The sequence below is a fragment of the Dermacentor variabilis genome, chromosome 1 (genome assembly GCF_050947875.1).
Source record: "Dermacentor variabilis isolate Ectoservices chromosome 1, ASM5094787v1, whole genome shotgun sequence".
Taxonomy (NCBI): domain Eukaryota; kingdom Metazoa; phylum Arthropoda; class Arachnida; order Ixodida; family Ixodidae; genus Dermacentor; species Dermacentor variabilis.
Window position 1 is genome coordinate 16,490,981 of NC_134568.1, and position 18,369 is coordinate 16,509,349.

Consider the following 18,369-nt stretch of genomic DNA (forward strand, 5'->3'; position numbering starts at 1 on the left):
TGGAACCGTTCCGTCACTCTTTCTTACACGATAGAGCAAAAGGAAAATTATCTCTCTGGTTGAGCCCGGAGTCGAACCTACACCCTTTCGGCGCCAGGACCGCCGGGGCTCAAGCGTTGTACGATTATATCCAACAAATGCTCAGGTGAGCTGCGGTGACGACGGAGCCCAGACTTTACAACTCGCTGTTGACATCTACACTGCCGCCCTTATTATCGCGTCGCAAAAGATCCCGTGTCGGCGTCAGGCGTCGGACGCGGTTTCGACAAAAATATTTTCGAACCGCGCATGCCCAGGCCTTCCATGTTACGCAAACAATTGAGTGAACTAAATGAATTTCTCAGGCTAAAATAAAAGTTCACAATAGGGGGCCAGAAAATTTGGTTCTGGGAATTCATCGTCGGTTTTTGTTTCTTTTTTTTAAACCTAGGTAGGACATTAGGCAGTATAATAGCCAGAGCTCGGGGGCACAACCCACCGCCCCGTTCTAAAGGGGACGCTCATAACATCCCACCCATCTATCTATCCATCGCGGCTCACGCAAGAGGCCGCGTTTCTACCAGAAAGCCCGCATTCGTGCATATCGTTCGCGCGAGCGTTTCCCGGTAAACATTACGGTTACATACGCTGTAGTTTGACGTAATAGTACTGCGAAAGCCCGCAAGGTGGAGAGGAGTTATTGATAAAGCGAAAATGAGACATCCAACCCAACGTAGCAAATTGCTATGAAGGAAACCCCATACGGGTTCCTTGAAAGAAAAGCCTCACAGTTGACGCAAAATTCGTCCTGGTCCGGGACTTGCCGGTAAGCGAGAGAAGCAGTCAGGGATATTTGAATGCTATCGCGTTCCACTCTTAAAGGCGAAGCTTAAGTGTCCTCCAATTTTTTTTTCTTTGTCTCTATCACTGCACGGCCATTTGTTCTAATTGTCCTAACAGTATTCACTTGAAACGTGCTAAAATAAAAGCTATCCAGTATGCATTCCCACGCGACACCGATTTGGCTGCCCCCGCACCTGTGCAGGGCGTTGTGCGATATATTCCTCGCCGCTGTGGGCGTTCGTCAGCCGCTCAGAGGCTTGTGAGCGTAAGCAGTGCGATGTACGATATAGAGCACGCCGTTGGTCGCCTGCACGTATGTATATACATGCTGACTCGCATGTAGGTGCGCTCCACGAGGCTCACTGCATTGTTTGTTAATGATAGTCGTAGGGAACATGTGTAACGTTCTTTTGCACTAAGTGGTTCATAATACATTGCCCTCTGTCCTACCGGCGAATAGAAATGAATGAACGAAGCAATTAAATGAGGTGCGCTTTCCGGCGCGCCCATGCGGTGCATGGCAACATATATTCGGGGTAGGCGAGATTAGTTTGAGGTTCCGCAGTTGTGGTGGCCAGCGCGGTGTTAGCCATGTGCCGATCGTTGGGGTCTTCTGCTATGCTTGTTAGATAGGAACGTTCCAATGCCCAGCGCATTTACTGTCTCCATATCGCCGCCTTTGCTATTTGAAGCCTTTTCTGTAAATGTGAAGCTTATCGCAATTTCAACTGTCGTTCATAATTTACTCTACAGCTCCGTGTTTATGCTTTCCTTGAATTCATTGTCTGTTAATTGACTTCGTGTGATTGTTACTAACACGTTCGTAGCGTACGTGACAAGCTGTTCCTAACCTACAGTAAGTGCCACGACCTTTTTCCTTGAGGGTGTATATATACGTCATCGGAGGAGGTCACTGTGGCTTTTGGACGTCGCTTGCAAAAAAGTAGAAAAAGAGAAGTCTAGGAAGACAGCCTATCGCCTCTCCCTCCGAGTTATCGCAGAGAGCCTTTGCTGTCACTTACCGACGTGGGGAATAACGATAACGACGACTTCTTGTGTGTACTAAGCTAAAGAAACGACGCTGCCGCGAAATGACACCGGAAAACACTCGCTTATTTAGTTAGCCTGTACGCGTCCGGCGCGTCATCTGGTAGATTCAGTAGGCGGACATAGCAAGGTCGATTCATACCGCACCAAGGGCGTGACGTGACTCGGCGGCACTGAATTACGTCGCTCGCGACTTCCTTAAATATGTACTAAATTGGCATGTCAAGTTAAACGGGCTCTTAATTGCGAAGCTATGAACCAGTTCAGACTGATAAAGTATTCTTTCAGACTTTTTTTGTTAATTTTGCGCTAGTAAATTCATTATTATAAGAGAAAATGAATCTCTATAAGTTTAATTTTCTTTATTTCCTGCCAAAATGCCGGCGACTGCCACGTCAGTGTGACGTCAATATATATACATTGTCACGATCTTAGTTTGCCCGTTTCGGCTCTACAAATGGTAGTGAAATTTGCTAAATTCATCCTTTAGCGCTCTTGGAATACAAAGCTGCCGATGTTTATCGATAACAGCTTAATGAGACCCGAGTAGACGGCGTCGAAATTCATGACGTTGCGGCGAACTGGTGCGGGAATTTCAAGATGGTGTTGCCACAGGCATTTCATTCTTGCGTCTTTTCTGAATTGCCAAGTGTCTTGTAACGGCAAGAGCGCTTCTTCATGCTGTTATTATCATTATTTGCGTTTTACAACGGTAGTTTAGTAAAACGGCCGAAATTGTTTTTTTTTTTTTTTGTTTAGTGTCCGTTTAAGCTGTGTTGGTAAATTACACTTCTCGAATGCCATAAAAACGTCACTCTTAAGGCACGTTCACACCGAAGGCGGAGCGGACAAGCGGACAAGCGGATCCGGCCAAGCGGCCGCGGATTTTCCGCTTTGCGGAAAATACGCGGCCGCTTGGCCGGATCGCGCCCGGACCGATTTTTTCCGCGCGGATAAGTTGGCCGCTTTGGCCGCAGCCAATCAGAACCCGACACTGCGGAAGCGCTGCATGGTGAATGAATGTAAACGAATGTCTTTCTCTGGGCTTTTCGCTTCTGTTATTCAAAAGCGTCAAAACGGCAAGTTGGGCCACTTGGTTGGGATTCATAGTAAGGTTTGTTACAGCGCAACAAAAGACAAGGACAAAAGAAGGTATAAAACGACGACACGGCGCCGTGTCGTCGCTTTATACCTTCTTTTGTCCTTGTCTTGTGTTGCGCTGTAACAAATCTTGAAAATCGACTAGACAAGTGACGAGTAAAATGCCAACGATCTCGTCTTCTTCGTCTGAGCTTATTTTGCAGAAGTAGATAGCGGACGGGAGCGCGCCGACCCACGAAGAAAAAATATCGAAAGTGCGCGCACAAACCCAAAGTGCCGCGAGATGGCGCCACATCCTTGAAATTGCTAAAGAAAAATCGAGATGCCCCTCCTTCCCGGCGGCGCGGATAGCCAGACAACGCGGCCGGTCTGAACAGGCGTGGGCACTCGCCGCCTCGCCGCTTTGAAAATCCGCTTGTCCGCTTAGACGCTCCGCTTTCGGTGTGAACGTGCCTTTAACGTGAGCGCAGTATTGCTAAACGAGGAAAGGTTCAGAAACGAAGTAAGAGCTTGGAAGGTCCCGGGCTAGCTCGCCGTGGCATTATTACTGCGTCTGCTCGGGACTAGTTAATAGCTTATCGAGAAAGAAGTATTACGTATTCGCAGTCTGTAAAGGAAATAAAGGCTCACCATAGTGAGTTTGGAGATCTTTTTCTGAAGAAAACTGGCCCAAGCATTGGAAAAAAGAAAATACTTTGAAATCCGTGGTGTCATAGTAACTTCCCATGGCGTTTCGGTTCGGGCACGAAATAAAAAACATAATAATAATAAGAAAAAAAAGTGCGGGGTGGCAGGAGGGGCCGTAGACTTAGCACTCCATTTTCTCTGTTGTTAACCAGCCTGTTTCCGTCGAATACAAATCGAGTCTTGCTCTATCGAAAAAAAAAATATATGTCCAATATCCAACAATCCCATATGGACCACATGGGACATTATATGAATGCCCATATGTTCACATATGTGATAATATTACCGGATATGGGAGTTATGGCACATATGAGTCTGTCTCTGTCTTTTTTTTTTTTTATTATGTGTAAAAGTACTTCACCAGTCTAACTTAAGCGATGCCCATTGGTGCTTCTTTACACATGGCGGGATTCGGTGGTTCTGAGCCACATGACGTACGCTCTGCGATTTAGCGCGTGCACATACAGCGCACATGATAGCTGTGTTTCAATACTCGCTGTAGGCGGCCACATAGAGAGCCAAATAGACAGCAAAGCGATCGCAGCCATCTCAGGTGTTGTTTCAATTGTGACAAAGCCGCGGGAACAGCGTCGGAGTCGAGAACGGCGCAGGGTATGTATACCTCGCTGACCAAACAAGATGGCGGCTCAGCAACCTGTCTGAAAGCTTGGAGCCTGCGCACAAGCGAAGCTCCGAAGCACAGCATAGATATTTGTTCTGCTTAACTGTTTTTGATGCGAAAGCATCAAATGACCCATTGAGCGAAAAAGGCGGCGTCTGTAGCAGCGCAACGGCCCCTGAGTTCCCATTGGCTGCGACGCCAAGTCACAAGCGCGCCTGGAGGGAGCAGAGCGAGCGAATCGGAACACTCGCTGCCGCAATAGCATGCCAGGATATATATATATATATATATATATATATATATATATATATATATATATATATATATATATATATATATATATATATTGCCTGGCGTGACATATATAACTCCAGAATTCTCAGTAGTTACTTTTTGTCGGAAATTGCACACGCTATACGCAGCCGATTGCGCGACGCGACAGCGAGCTTCGCCCACGCGTCGCAACTTCCTCGCGTTATCGTTGCACCGGGGAGGTGGCCCGATCGCGCCGCGGTGGACACACACATACTGCGTATATATCTGTTCCTGCACCGTTATCGCGGGTTGCTCGCGGGCGCGATTGCCAGAAGAACCCCCTTGATGCCAGAGCGTTGTGCTGACACGATAAGAAGTAAGCCCCATTGTCCCCGCACCTCCCCCCTCCCTCCCCAACGCGATACGGGGCCCGTGCAGGGGCGGTGTAGAGCCGGTCGCGTTCGAGTTCACCGTGCGTGTGTGTGTTGTCGCTTCGTGTTCTTTACGGGCGTGCATTCTGCGACTGCAGTGCACGACAACAAGGTACGTAGTACTACGTGACGTTTGTTTTCGCAATAAGGTGTCACCGATTCATCTAAATATTATTTAGTCCAGCTATTCGTGCCGTTTATCTGCTTCGTTTATTTAATAAGTTGCGGACTCCCTCCTGTAATCACGACTGTTCGGTGAGCCTCGGAGAGTATTGCAAACGCTTCTGCGGCTGGGAGCGTAAGGGACCGCGCAAGCGGGAGTGGCTTACGAATAGAGCTTGTCTCGAACGTCCGTGGGCATTCGCCGCGCTTCGTCCATGTCGAAGGAGGCGTCGCCGCCTTGTGAAGCGTGGCGGCGAGCTCAGTAAAACATCTCCGTGCCATACCTAAGCACTACTATACTGAGCCGGCTCTTTAGACTTATGTCGCTGGGTTTGCGCCTCTCGTATCACGCTGCGCTTTCGGCCAGTTCCCGTTGTAGTGCACACACATTTTATGCACTCCGACAGTATAGTGACCATAACGCTTTGTGCTGTACACACAGTAAAGTCAAACTATTCTGAGAATATACGGGAAAAAAATTGATCTCCTTCTTCGGCAACCTTTAACTGGCGGATACTGTAAACGGTGTTCCGTCCATACGCTCTATCTTTCTTACCGAGCTCTTCTCCTGTGATACGAAGCTCGAAAACTGACCTTTAGTTTCATACCTTCGTGGGAAACGGCTTCGTGAATTCCTTTCTGCACGTTTGACGGAAAAAAAGGACTGCAGTCTGTCGTTCGGCCATATAATTCATATGCAGCACCAGTTGCATACATGTGCTGGCCACGGGAGCTTTGGAGAAAAGAAACTTAAGTTTCCGCGCGGTTGCATGAGCAGGTCCTTTGCGGTGCACGCTCCCGTAATTCTAGACTGCAGTCACAGAACGCATGCTTTGCCCACTAGCAGAGTATTTGTGATTGTTTGTTTGTTGTACTGGACGACGGCGTGATACGCCAATGGCGTGCGCACTTGGCTGCGTCTGCGAATCGTCGTACTTAATTTTCGTGCGGTCCTTTCTCTTCTCACGTCTCATATTTTTCGTCGATGCCGTCCGTTCACGCGAGAGCTCCAGCGGGCCGGGGCGGCTGCTGCGCCTTCACATCCGGCGACGAGCTAAAGGTCAAGAGTTTTCTCTCTTGAGAGCGGCCTCTCTGTGTGGACGTCCCGCGCCGTTCTGCGTCTACCCGCAGCCAAGTTTGGCCGCTGCGACGGCAACATAGTCGACCTATGAGGTCTGAAAGCTGGCGCCACCCGCGACAGGTCGTGACTGACTCTGAACGTGGTGATCGCGCGCATTTCACGCTAATGTCGCAGAATTACTCGCCGCACTGCAGCAAACGTGAAACTCCTCCCCTGTTTGCTTAAGATGGCCTCCCCTCTATCTTTCTTTGAACTATGGTTGTCCATACAGCTGACTGGCACTGTCATTGTTGCCTGTTCTTTTTTCTTCTTCTTCTTCTTGGAGGTGCTTCCGGGTTTTCTGTTATAAAAGAGATAATGTACAAAGTGCGAAGCGCCCTCCGCACTTCGTTTGCGGCGCATATTAGATTTCTGCGAGAACTTGTTTCACTCGGCTGTTTGAGGCTGCTTTTCCTTTATCGCGTACTTGCATATATCTTATTCATCTTCTTTGTTTTATTAATAATAACAATAATATTAAAAATGACAAAATAATAATAATAATAATAATAATAATAATAGTAGTACCCGCCGTGGTTGCTCAGTGACTATGGTGTTGGGCTGCCGAGCACGAAATCGCGGGATCGAATCCCGGCCGCGGCGGTCGCATGTCGATGGGGGCGAAATGCGAAAACACCGGTGTACTTAGATTTACGTGCACGTTAAAGAACCCCGGGTGGTCGAAATTTCCGGAGTCCTCCACTACGGCGTGCCTCATAATCAGAAAGTGGTTTTGGCACGTTAAACCCCATAGTTTTTTTTTTTTAGTAGTAGTGTTTCAACTTGTTCTCATTTTAATGTGAAAATAAGGAAGTGAACTGATATGTAGGTCTCGCTTCTCAGCAGAGGAGTGGTTGAAAAGAGAAAAAGAAAAAAGAAGGAAAATTTCGGGCATCCATCTGCTAATTTCCTTCGTATGCATTTCGAGAAATATGTCGCATCTGACGCAACGGAGTAATGCTCTTTTGCCGGATGCTGAAACCATAATGTACCGCTGTAGCGGTCGTTCCTATACGTGCGCTATCGGCCGTGGATCAGGGCTTTGTAGGGCAACACCGTATTTGTAAGCCTTGCCTCTGCCATAAACTTCCAAGCCGCGCTTGCAGGAAGAAGGGACGCCTCTGCGTGTGTGCAACTGCTGCGTGTGTGCAATCACGCAACCTTGTAGTTCCCGCACTAGCTGCTCGTGACGTCACGGATTTGGGTTGTTTCTGTTCGGGTGTAAATATAGCTTTTTGTTCATAGAAAACAGCATTATTTCGCGTTCTACAGGAGTCAAAAGAATCTCCCTGGCGAGTTTTTGAGAACTCGTTCTCCTCACTAGATACAACCAGAACATGCAAAAACACTTTGAAATCCGTGACGTAGCATTGGCACACCGATACTGCGGATAGCGTGCGGTATTCAAAGAAGGAAGGGCCGCGGCCTTGATTTTATCCGCTTGTAATCTACCATTTTGGCCAAATGAATGAAAGCAGACTCTTGAAAGAATACGACCGTAAAAGTATTTAGTGTTGCCCTTTAATGTCCTTTAAAGGGCACCTAAATCTAAGTGTGCGAGCGTTTGGGCATTCCGCCCGTTTTCAAACTCTTGTTCCGTCCAGTGCGAAATTAGGTTAAAGTGCATGAGAAGCTGACGCCTGCTGAACTGCAAAAAGCAGGCGTAAGCCAATTTAAAATAAATGAATGGGGGTTATGGAAATGCACCCAAAGTGCAAAATCGTGGATAAATGCCAGTCCGAAAAAACAGTTGGTCAGCGCGCACGGAATGGCCTCGCGTAGAGCGTTTGTTTTTGGCGAGAGATAAAAGTGACTTCGTGATGTCACTCGTTCCTGAATGTGCCGCCCTTGGGGCGCAATTGTGACGTTGACCGATGATTGTTTGCATGCCGTAATGCTACGTCTCTCTTCTCGATCGCCGTAGTGGAAGCCGGTAAACATAATAGACCGGCACTGTAAAACTCCGTCCCTACGGGAATGCGGCTGCCGCGACCGCGGCCGGGGCTCGAACCGGCGGCTTCGCGACTCAGCAGTACAGCGCTACATGCCACAGAGCCACCGCGCCGAGTGCCAGGATGACCGTCATATAGAGGTATACAGTGGCACAGGCTGGAGCACCTTTATTTTATATTTCTCTTTGAGCTCCCAAATAATATATGTCATATAGTGGGTGCACTGGCCGCCACACCTGTGCCCGCCAAACAATCCGTGGACGCTGCATGCGTGCACACTTTCGCCGATCGATTCGCGTCCCTGAATTTCAGTGACAGCTCTGAAAGGTCTCTTTTCAGATGATGAAAGCACGCCGCATTGTTTGTGTTTCCGAGGGCAACAAAAAAAGGCAGGAATAGAACGAAGTATATGCTATGTATAGCTTGAACACACAGAGGCCTAACGCAACACGAGACACTTGTGGAAGCGCAGGCAGCGGGGTCACTTTGTGGCTGTCACGTAGTCGCTCACTGCGTTGAGGGTGTGTGTGCGTGTGTGTGTGTGCGCGCGCGCTTAGCAGTGCCGTCTCAAATGGACCGCGGACAGCTGTTACTGACTCCTGGGTGCACCTCTCGCCTACAGTGCATGCGACCGTACTGCTTTCGGGTGCATGCGTCAGCGCGGCGCTGTAGTGCAGTGGGTAGAACGGGCCCGCGTGCCAGTCGAAAAAACTGCAGGGCCTGTGTTCATTAAAAAAAAAATGCTTATGCTGTAAAACTGTTCGCAAGAGCAAATGCGAGTCAATCGTGATGTCGGCCATATTAGAGAACGCGGCCGACTTTGAATACAGTCGAGCGCCTCTGCGACGAGCGCCTCTTACAACGAAATGACCTGTATACCGACGGAATAATTCTGTCCCTGTTCTGTTGTGAGTGGTGCGGTGCGCGACCTTTTACAACGAAGTGACCTGTATAACAAATAATTTGGGAGGCGGCTGATGACGTAATGGACTTCACTGTTCCCTGCGCGGCGGACGACGAATCGCGTTAGCGCGGCTCGCCGGACGAGAAGATATGAACGTATAGTACATTTTCTGCAAAGGAAGCTTCAGGCGGCCGAGCCTTTGGCGCTAGCCGGGCGTTATTGGCTAGTGCTGTGTGACGGGAAGGAATAGATGAACGAGGGCATCTAGCGTTCGAGCCTTTCGGGGGCCCCTTTGTGCGTTGGGCGAGCGCGCCCCGCAACCGATGGGGCAACAACGTCTATACGCCGGCGCGCGCGCCGCCGGCTGGCCTTGCTATAGCCACGATGGCGCGACGGCCGCCTGCAAGCCACTACTGCGTGCGTGCGCGTGTATGTCGCGCCTGACGCCGCGCCTTGGCGTACGCCGTTCTGTTCGTGAGCTAGGGGCGCGCGCGGTGGGCTGTGAATGCGGGAGGAGGGCGTGGCAGCCGCCCTGCCGGGGGGAATTTAACTGGTCGATTCGGGAGCTGCTTTTATCTGCGGCACTGATGAGATGGCATACGCGGCCTGGCTCGATTGTGACGCAAGATCTGGGCGCATTGAGGGCGGCCCGTATTTATAGAAAGCGCTTATATAGCACGGTTCGTGAGCATAAAGGCGCGCCGACTGTATATAGCCGCGATGTCCAGCACATTCGTGGAGGTGGATGGATAGTGACAGAGACCTCTTGCCAATGACAACTTTGGTGAATTCGGCTTTTTGGGTCGTATTCACGAGGATGTGCTCACGTTCGAAGCGTTCGTAACAGCATCTGGCAGTCAATTATGCTGTCGGGCGTATTATTAGCGAAGGCGGTCGACCGATAAGAACAGAACATTTACTAACGAGAAGTTTTCTAAATTCAGCTCCTTATTAAAAAAAGGGGTCGGGGTGGGGGTGGGGGGAGTGTGTTATGTAACTACAGTCCGTGACTTGTCATCGCATCGGTCGCAATCACGAGTAGCGGTCGCCGGCTGCCGACCAAACTCAGTCTGTCGTTCGCTACTATTCGTAGGAAAGACCACATGCGTCACCTATAGCTGGATTGACAACGTCGTTCATTTATAAGAATACCTTATCTTTATTAATGATTTGCCTTCTGATATAACCGTCCCGCTAAGACTGTTTGCAGATGACTGCGTCATATATAATAGGATCGAATCTTTAAGAGACCAGTTAGACCTCAACAACAATTAACAAATATTCTTACGATGGTGTAGTAAATGGCAAATATCACTGAACTCAGTGCATACAGCACCGGTCCTCTTGGACTAAGAAGAGTAACAGAATATAAATGTTTAGCATTAATATTTACCCCAGACTTGAGTTGGAACACGCACATCAATGAAGTATGTAGCAGGGCCAATAAAGTTCTGTGGGGTCTCAGGCGAAGACTGTATAGCGCAACTCCTGAAGTGAAAAGCCTGGCATGTAAGATAATAATACGGCCAATTATTGAATATGCTAAGATAGTATGGGACCCTCACACAGCTATTAACCGTCACAAACTGGACAGAGTTCAACGACTCGCTTCCGGATTCATATTTAATTAATATCAGCGCATGCACTCTCCTACTGAACTATGCAGTTGTGCAAACCTCTCCGCTTTAGAACTGTGGATGAAGTTTGACAGATTAAAATTTTTATTTCTAATTATTCATGATCGGGTTAAAATTAATTTATTTGAACTGTGTGTAATTTCACCACATCAGTACTTTAGACAAAGGTACAGTTTATGCATACAGCCGCCATTTACACGGAATGACACATTTAAATACAGCTTTTCTCCGCGGGTGAATAAAAGAATGGAATGACTTGCCAAATATATTCATAGCTTCCTCCGTCACTGCTTTTACGGCTGGTTTAGAGTGCCCTATCTTAAGAGTCTGGTATGAATGCGTCTTAGCATGTATTTTTGTATCTGATGCGCATAAAATAAGTTTATTTTCTCTTTGTTCACCGCATTTCACTTACTGTAGATACTACCGTTGTACCTTCTTGTCATTTTTCGCTCGACATGTAGCTAAATTTGGTATCTTTTTTGTATTTTCCTTCTACTCCTCTAAAGGCCCATTTTTGGGCCTGACAGTTCAAACAAACAAACAGTCTTTGTCACTGGCCCTGATATCTTCGTAACGTCTCGTTCGTTGTAGCGTTTGACCGGCACCAGTTCTTATTAAGTGTCCTTGCGTGCGAACCGCTTCGCCGATGCAGTGCCTTGTTCCTGCGATACTTTTGCCAATTTAGTGAAACACGCAATAAACCTTCAAACAAGGTCGTCCTTCTTCCGGAATGTAACCAGCGCGCGGAGGCCTCTTGTTATGACCACTTTCTGCGGCAGTTGGCAGTCGCGTCACAGAACCGATGCCTCGCACTCTTAAAAACATTCCCACCCTTCGGGGTGTATATTTGCCGCGCAACAACAATCGTCATCTGTCTTGCCCGCAATTCCTTTTCTTTAAAGCTGCGAGCCCGGTACTTCGCAGTAACGAACGACATGCGCGTTATCAGCATGACCGCGCATTCTCGACAGGATAGTAATGAGCGCAGCGTTTTCAAGAAAGGAAACGCAAGCAAGACAGATGACGATTATCCTTGCGTGGCAAACTTACACCCCAAAGGGCGGAACTGTTTTTAAAAGTGCGCGATATCTTCAGCACCGAAAATACGAAGGCGTTCATTTGCTTTCGAAGTGCTTTATCAGCAAAGACGTTACACGTGCACAGAGTATTGTGAGGATTGGGAGGTCAATCCCACCGTTCGTAACCAGTTGTCAAGATTGGAGTCGGGCGTGAATTAGATGGTAGCTGGCCCATGCCGTCGTCGAACTTATCCACGCTGAGGACGTTCTTGAAGGGAAGGACTACTTCTCATCGAGAACGAGGAATATGGGTTTATTTACAGTATCTACATAAGGACGTTGCAGTTCATCAGTCTAGCATGACTGCGAGAGAAAGTGCACTGAGCAGCCGCACAAGAGCGGTTTAAAAACACTAGGTCCTCCCTCGATCCCAAGGTGAGGGAAACGTTCGACCAGGCACCGTAGACGAGGGCTTACACTCACACCTCTTTGCGCGAGGTTCACGGTCCCCAACCGACGTCAGACGGCCTTCGCAGAACTCGGAGTTGACATCAGGAACGGCACATCCGATTCCCCGAGCTGACCCCCGCAGCGCGGCCGCCGGTTGTCCGTTGTCTTGCGTCTTGAACGGCGCGAGGTAAGGGGCCTCCGGAGACGTTCTCTCGGTAACGCCCCCGCTCATAGCAGATTAGATCGGCGGTGGCGGGTTCAGTAACAATAGTTTGTCCGCCGATCGCGTTTAGTCACAACGTCGCCGAGGCTAGAGCGTAACGGTGGCTTTCCAAGAAAAGTTGACGCCGCTGTCGCAACTGGCTGGCAAAACTTGCACCTCAGCGGGCCGTTCTTAACAGTATACAAATCGCGTATATAGAACGCGTACTACAGGCATTCAGGTATACGTAAATCGCGAGTCTCATTTGTTCATTGATAGCTGCCACATGATATGAACGCAGCGGCCTGTCTGTCCTTTCACAACAAATCTATGTCGAGCATGCACGGAGATGTGACGAGAAAAAAGAAAAAGTTCCCGCTGGGAAACAAGACTGATTCGTAATCGAATCGGGGTGTTAACGTTAGCGACGACATGAGAGAAACACAAAAATGAAAATGTATTGCAACGCAGACAAAAAAAAATGCAGACTAAAAAGCAATATGTTCTGTAACGTCCGAGTGACCAGATTGTGTGCGCGTCTCCGTGTAGACACTACTAGCCTCATAAGAAGGGGCGCCGTCTGGCTTCGGTGTGGCCGTTTTTGTTTGCGCACGTACAACAAAGCCAAAGGTCGCTCCAGTGATTGGGTTTCACAACCCGGCGGCTGTCGCGCCTGATCGTTCTCTCTCTGCTGCAAAATTGTTGCCTCCCTGCCGCCCCTCTTTTGCAAATGGGTTGACGTAATCTGATAGGGGGCATTAAGGAAGACCGAGGAGTCGTTTCTGAAGCCCATCCGGTCCGTCTTATTATTCTTTCGATCCGCCTGCCTTTCCCATTGTGGCCCAGGCGCTTGCTTTTACATAAGATTACGTTATTATTCCCTTTTCTCGCGTCATTTACTTCTCCGTAGGCGCGCTGAAGCAAATGTCAATTCTCGTTAATCGTGGACTGGAGCCAGATTGACGGGCCTATTAAACACAGTGTGTAGAGATAACAGCTCGTATTCTATTTTATGGTAGTCAGTCAGACAGTCCGGCTATCAGAACTAACGAAATCACTAGGGACTACTTTTGTTTTAGTGAGAAGGGAGGGAGGTAAGCGACTAGATTTCGTGCGCCCCCTCTCAATGCCGACATAGCTTTCTCGGCAACCGTCGTCTGCACTTTGGTGACCGACCAGGTGCCACCTTCTTAACGCTGTAAACAGTGAATCTGTTTAAACTGCCGGAGTATTCGTTCATATCTCCATACACTTGACAGTGAAAGGTTGCATTATTAGCTAAACGAAAAATGGGCCCCATTTCTCTTTCGTTTTCTTTTTTTTTTAATTTTCGTGCCAGAACTGCAGCGCCGGTGCGTCGGCGCGTGACGTCAATGATTTCAAAGTAGTTTACCCTACTGGAATCGTTACGGCATGAGAAAAGGTCTCGAAACTTGCAATGTTAATTGTTCGGTTCCTTCGGAAGGAAATTTAGTCCTTCTTTGCCGATAACTAGTTAACTAGGGCCCATAGTGGACGCAGTCAAAATGCGTAGCCTCACGGCGAGCTGCTGGCAGCTGTAGCCCGTCTTTCTTGTTGCGTCCTTTTCTGTCTTACCATGGCTCCTGCCACGATGCAGAGTGGCCGTTTTGCTTTTGCAGAGGTGCAACTTATACTAATGCAGCTTTTAAAGACGCACTGAGAAGAAAAATAGCCTGACTTGTATCAGTGCTAAAGTATTTCTTCTATAGAAAACAGTGCGACGGAGAAAACAAAAGCCACCATTGCCGCGAGAGCATGCTGCTTTACAAAGCGACAGAGGCACAAAAAAGAAATGCGGGGCGGCGACGCCGCCTTCAAGTTCCCGCACCAGCTCGCCGTGACGTCATGCGCAGTTCGTTGCCTTGGTAACAAGACATGGGTAATTGTAGATCGCTGGGAAGAAGGCCTTCATTGCACACTGGACGTGAAATAGGCGGATGATGATGAGGATGACAGTTAACAGCTGTCACAGTTAAACACAAAATAATAATGATAATAAAATAAAGAAAGCGTAATATGGAGAACAACAACAATCCGCCTGCCTCAAAATTTCACGGTTGGGGAAATTTACCATGTCTACGTGGCATAAAAGTGGCCGACAATCCTCATGGCCTGCGGTAGCAGCTGGTCGTCTATTAAACGCTCCGTACGAGGGGAGGCTTTGCATGAAGGGATACTTTCTTTAACAACAGTGCCGGCTGCTCTAAACCAGTCCGCAGCTCTTCTTCTACCGTGCACTTTATATTAGGCAGCGCTGTCTCACCAACGCACTTACGGGAGGGAACAATAGAAGGGAGGAAAAGGGTTTGACGTGTCCGCCCCCCCCCCCCCCGCGCCTGCATAATCGACCGCTAAAAACCTCAGCTTGTTCGGCTCGGCGGCCAATCATGCTGCCTTTGCACAAGGCATCCCTCTCTAAATGCAAATGCTAAACGTCCCGCGCCTTTCGAGCAGAGCGACGCTGTGTGGGGCAGTTTTGCACAACTGCGAGGCGCTGCTTGAAACGCGCACATTTTTTGTTGTCTTTTCTTTTTCTTTCTCGTTAATGAGAACCGTGCCCCGGTTTTGAGCGTTTTGGACGGCGATACAAAAGGCCCTGCGAAGAGGCAAGCCCTGGCCTTAAATGTGCCGTCCTAAGATGCAAATTTGGGCGAGCGAGCAAGTCGTCTGAGCTATGCAATCTTGTGCCTGCATGCTGCCCGTCTGTGCAACAAATAAGGCTCTCGATCGGTGTCAGTAGAATGACACGAGTGGAGAAATAGTTAATCTGTATTATTCATATTATAGTTCAATATTATAGTTCAATGATGATCATTAAGAAGAAGCTTCGTGGCCCTGGCCGAAGTCCGATTTCCCCTTTTCAGACAGTTCACGCGAAACCCAGCGTTTATCACGTTAACCGCTGAAAATAGATGACTGAACCCACAAAGTCCAGCCTATCATTATTTGTACGCGGAATTTAATGCCTGAAAATTCTGGGGGTGAATTTACGGAGCTTTTCCTTGATATGTACTGCTTCGCATTGGCCGCCCGCCTTCGCTAATGATATGTATGTACATCAATATTGAATTTACTCCTTCTAACAATTCCTCAAGAGCTTTCTAAGAATACAGGTCTCGATTTAAGCGCTGGAAATTTAACTAAAAGACCATAGTAGCATCTTTAAACGCTGAACGGTGTTTCAGACTGTAGATAGCTTAGCAAACGAATCACTGATAAATAATTACCGCATTATAACAAATTATTACTCAGTTGTCAGTTCAGTGGGCTTTTATTTTTATTTTCCTTTTTCCTTTCCTTTTTTTTTTGTACGAATGTACTGTCCAGGTTAGAAATAAATATGAACAAGCTCTTTTAATTTAATCTATGTCGAATTGTGTTCGGACTTTCTGGAGTTTAGCACACAATTTGCCATTACTAACTAAAGTAAATATTACAACTGCTAGGAGCAATATTCAATATACAATATGAGCGGACTTGGCAGCCATCATTCTGCGCCTTCTAACCGCCACTTCATCAAACTGCGCAGGAGGGTTCTTTCAAAATTTATCTTCAGTAAGACTAATCGTCTTACTTCTGGCTGCCGGTTCGCTTTGAGTTTGGGTATTTTATTTATAGCATCCTACATTGGGGGGGGGGGGGGGGTGCTGTTATTCTTGCTGTTCGGTCTTTCGTAATGTTTGCACAATCATCACCATCATTCACTGCATTCACCATCATATTCACTGCAGGGCGAAGGCCTGTCCCTGCTGTCTCCAATTAGCCCTGTCTTGCGCCAACCGATTCCAACAAGCACCCGGGAATTTCCTAATTTCATCGCTCCACCTAGTCTTCTGCCGTCCTCGACTGCGTTTCCCTTCTCTTAGTATCCATTCTATAACCCTAATGGTACAACGATTGTCTAACCTGCGCGTTACATGACCTGCCCAGCTCCATTTCTTTCTCTTTGTGTACATTAGAATATCGGTTATACCCGTTTGCTCTCTGATCCCAAACCGCTCTCTTTCTGTCTCTTAACACATGCCTACCATTCTTCGTTCCATCGCTCTTTGCGCGGTCCTTAAATTGTTCTCAAGCTTCTTTGTCAGTCTCCAAGTCTCTGCCCCATATGTCAGTACTGGTAAAATGCACTGATTGTACACCTTGCTTTTAAATGATAATGGCAAGCTTCCAGTCAGGAGCTGATAATGTCTGCCGTGTGCGATCCAACCCATTTTTATTCTATGCATTTCCTTCTCATGATCAGGTTTTCCTGTGATTAATTGACCTAGGTAAACGTACTCCTTCACCGACTCTGGAGGCTGACTGGCGATCCTGAATTCTTGTTCTCTTGCCCTGCTATTCATTAATATCTTTGTCTTCTGCATATTAATATTCAACCCCACTCTTGCGCTCTCTCTGTTAAGGTCATCTATCATTTGTTGCAACTTGTCCGCAGTGTTGTTGAATAGAACAATGTCATCGGCAAATCGAAGGTAGCTGAGAAATTCGCCGTCGATCCTTACTCCTAAGCCTTCCCAGTTTAATAGCTTGAATACTTGTTCCAAGCACGCAGTGAATAGCATTGGAAATATTGTGTGTCCTTGTCTGACCCCTTTATTTATAAGCATCTTCCTACTTGTGCAGAAGTAAGGTGGCTGTGGAATTTTTGTAGATATTATTTATGTAAGCGGTCTGTACTCCTTGATTACGTAATGCTTCTGTGACTGCTGGTATCTCTACTAAATCGAACGCCTTTTCGTAATCTATGAAAGCCATATAGAGAGGTTTATTGTACTCTGCGGATTTCTCGATTACCGGATTAATGGCATGGATGTGATCCATTGTAGAGTATCCCTTCCTGAAGCCAGCCTGTTCCCTTGGTTGACTAAAGTCCAGTATTGCCCTTATTCTATTCGAGATTGTTTTGGTGACTATTTTATATAATACTGGGAGTAAGTTAATGGGCCTATAGTTTTCATTTCTTTAACGTCTCCCTTTTTGGGGATTAGTATAATGTTTACATTCTTCCAGTTTTCTTGGACCCTTGCAGTCGATAGACACTTCGTATAGAAAGCTGCCAGCTTTCCAAGCATTATGTCTCCTCCGTCTTTGATTAAATCTACTGTTATTCCATCTTCTCCTGCCGATTTTCCCCGTTTCATGTCTTGCAAGGCCCTTCTGACATCATCGCTAGGTATAGGAGGAGTCTCTGCAACCTGTTCATTGCTGCTTCGAATTGAGGTATCGTGACTCATCTGGGTACTGTACAGCTCAGTATAGAATTTTTCCGCTGCTATTACTATACCTTCGAAATTGCTGATGATATTACCCTGCTTATCTTTCAGTGCATACATCTTTGTTTGTCCTATGCCAACTTTCCTTCTCACTGATTTCAGGCTGCGTCCATTTTTTACGGCTTCTTCAGTCTTTCTCATGTTATAGTTTCGAATATCACTTATGTTCACCTTGTTGATCAGTTCTGAGAGTTCTGCGTATTCTATCTTATCTCTTGAGTTGGACACTTTCATTCTTTGTCGTTTATTTATTAGGTCCTTCGTTACTTGGGAGAGCTTGCCTCCTGGTTGCCTTGGTACCTTGCCTCCCGCTTCAATTGCCGCCTCTGAAACCAGTCTAGTTACGGTTTGATTCATTACCTATATGTCATCTTCATCTCTCTGTTATAAGGCTGCATATTTGTTGGTAACTATCAGCCTGAATTTGTCTGCTTTTACCCTTACTGCCTCTAGGTTGACCTGTTTTTTCTTGATCAATTTTACTCTTTCTCTCTTCAAATTGAGGTGAATCCTAGCCCTCACTAATCTGTGATCACTGCACTTTACCCTACCTATCACTTCTACATCCTGCACTATGCTGGGATCGGCAGAAAGTATGAAATAAATTTGAATTCTTGTTTCCCCATAAGGGCTTTTCCAAGTCCACTTTCGGTTGCTA

At 47.4% G+C, this 18,369-nt stretch overlaps 1 protein-coding gene across 4 annotated transcripts in view; it reads left to right on the forward strand.

Annotated features, from left to right (window-relative positions):
* Nucleotides 1-18,369, forward strand: part of LOC142575565 (phosphatidylcholine:ceramide cholinephosphotransferase 2-like) — a 276,015-nt gene that overhangs the window by 143,327 nt on the left and 114,319 nt on the right. The window contains exon 1 of one of the 4 annotated variants that reach the window (XM_075685047.1): nt 4,995-5,077. The exons of the other annotated variants lie outside the window; for them this stretch is intronic. The gene's annotated coding sequence lies outside the window, so the exon portion shown is untranslated. Of the gene's footprint in view, nt 1-4,994; nt 5,078-18,369 lie in introns of those variants that run through there. 4 annotated transcript variants of the gene reach the window in all.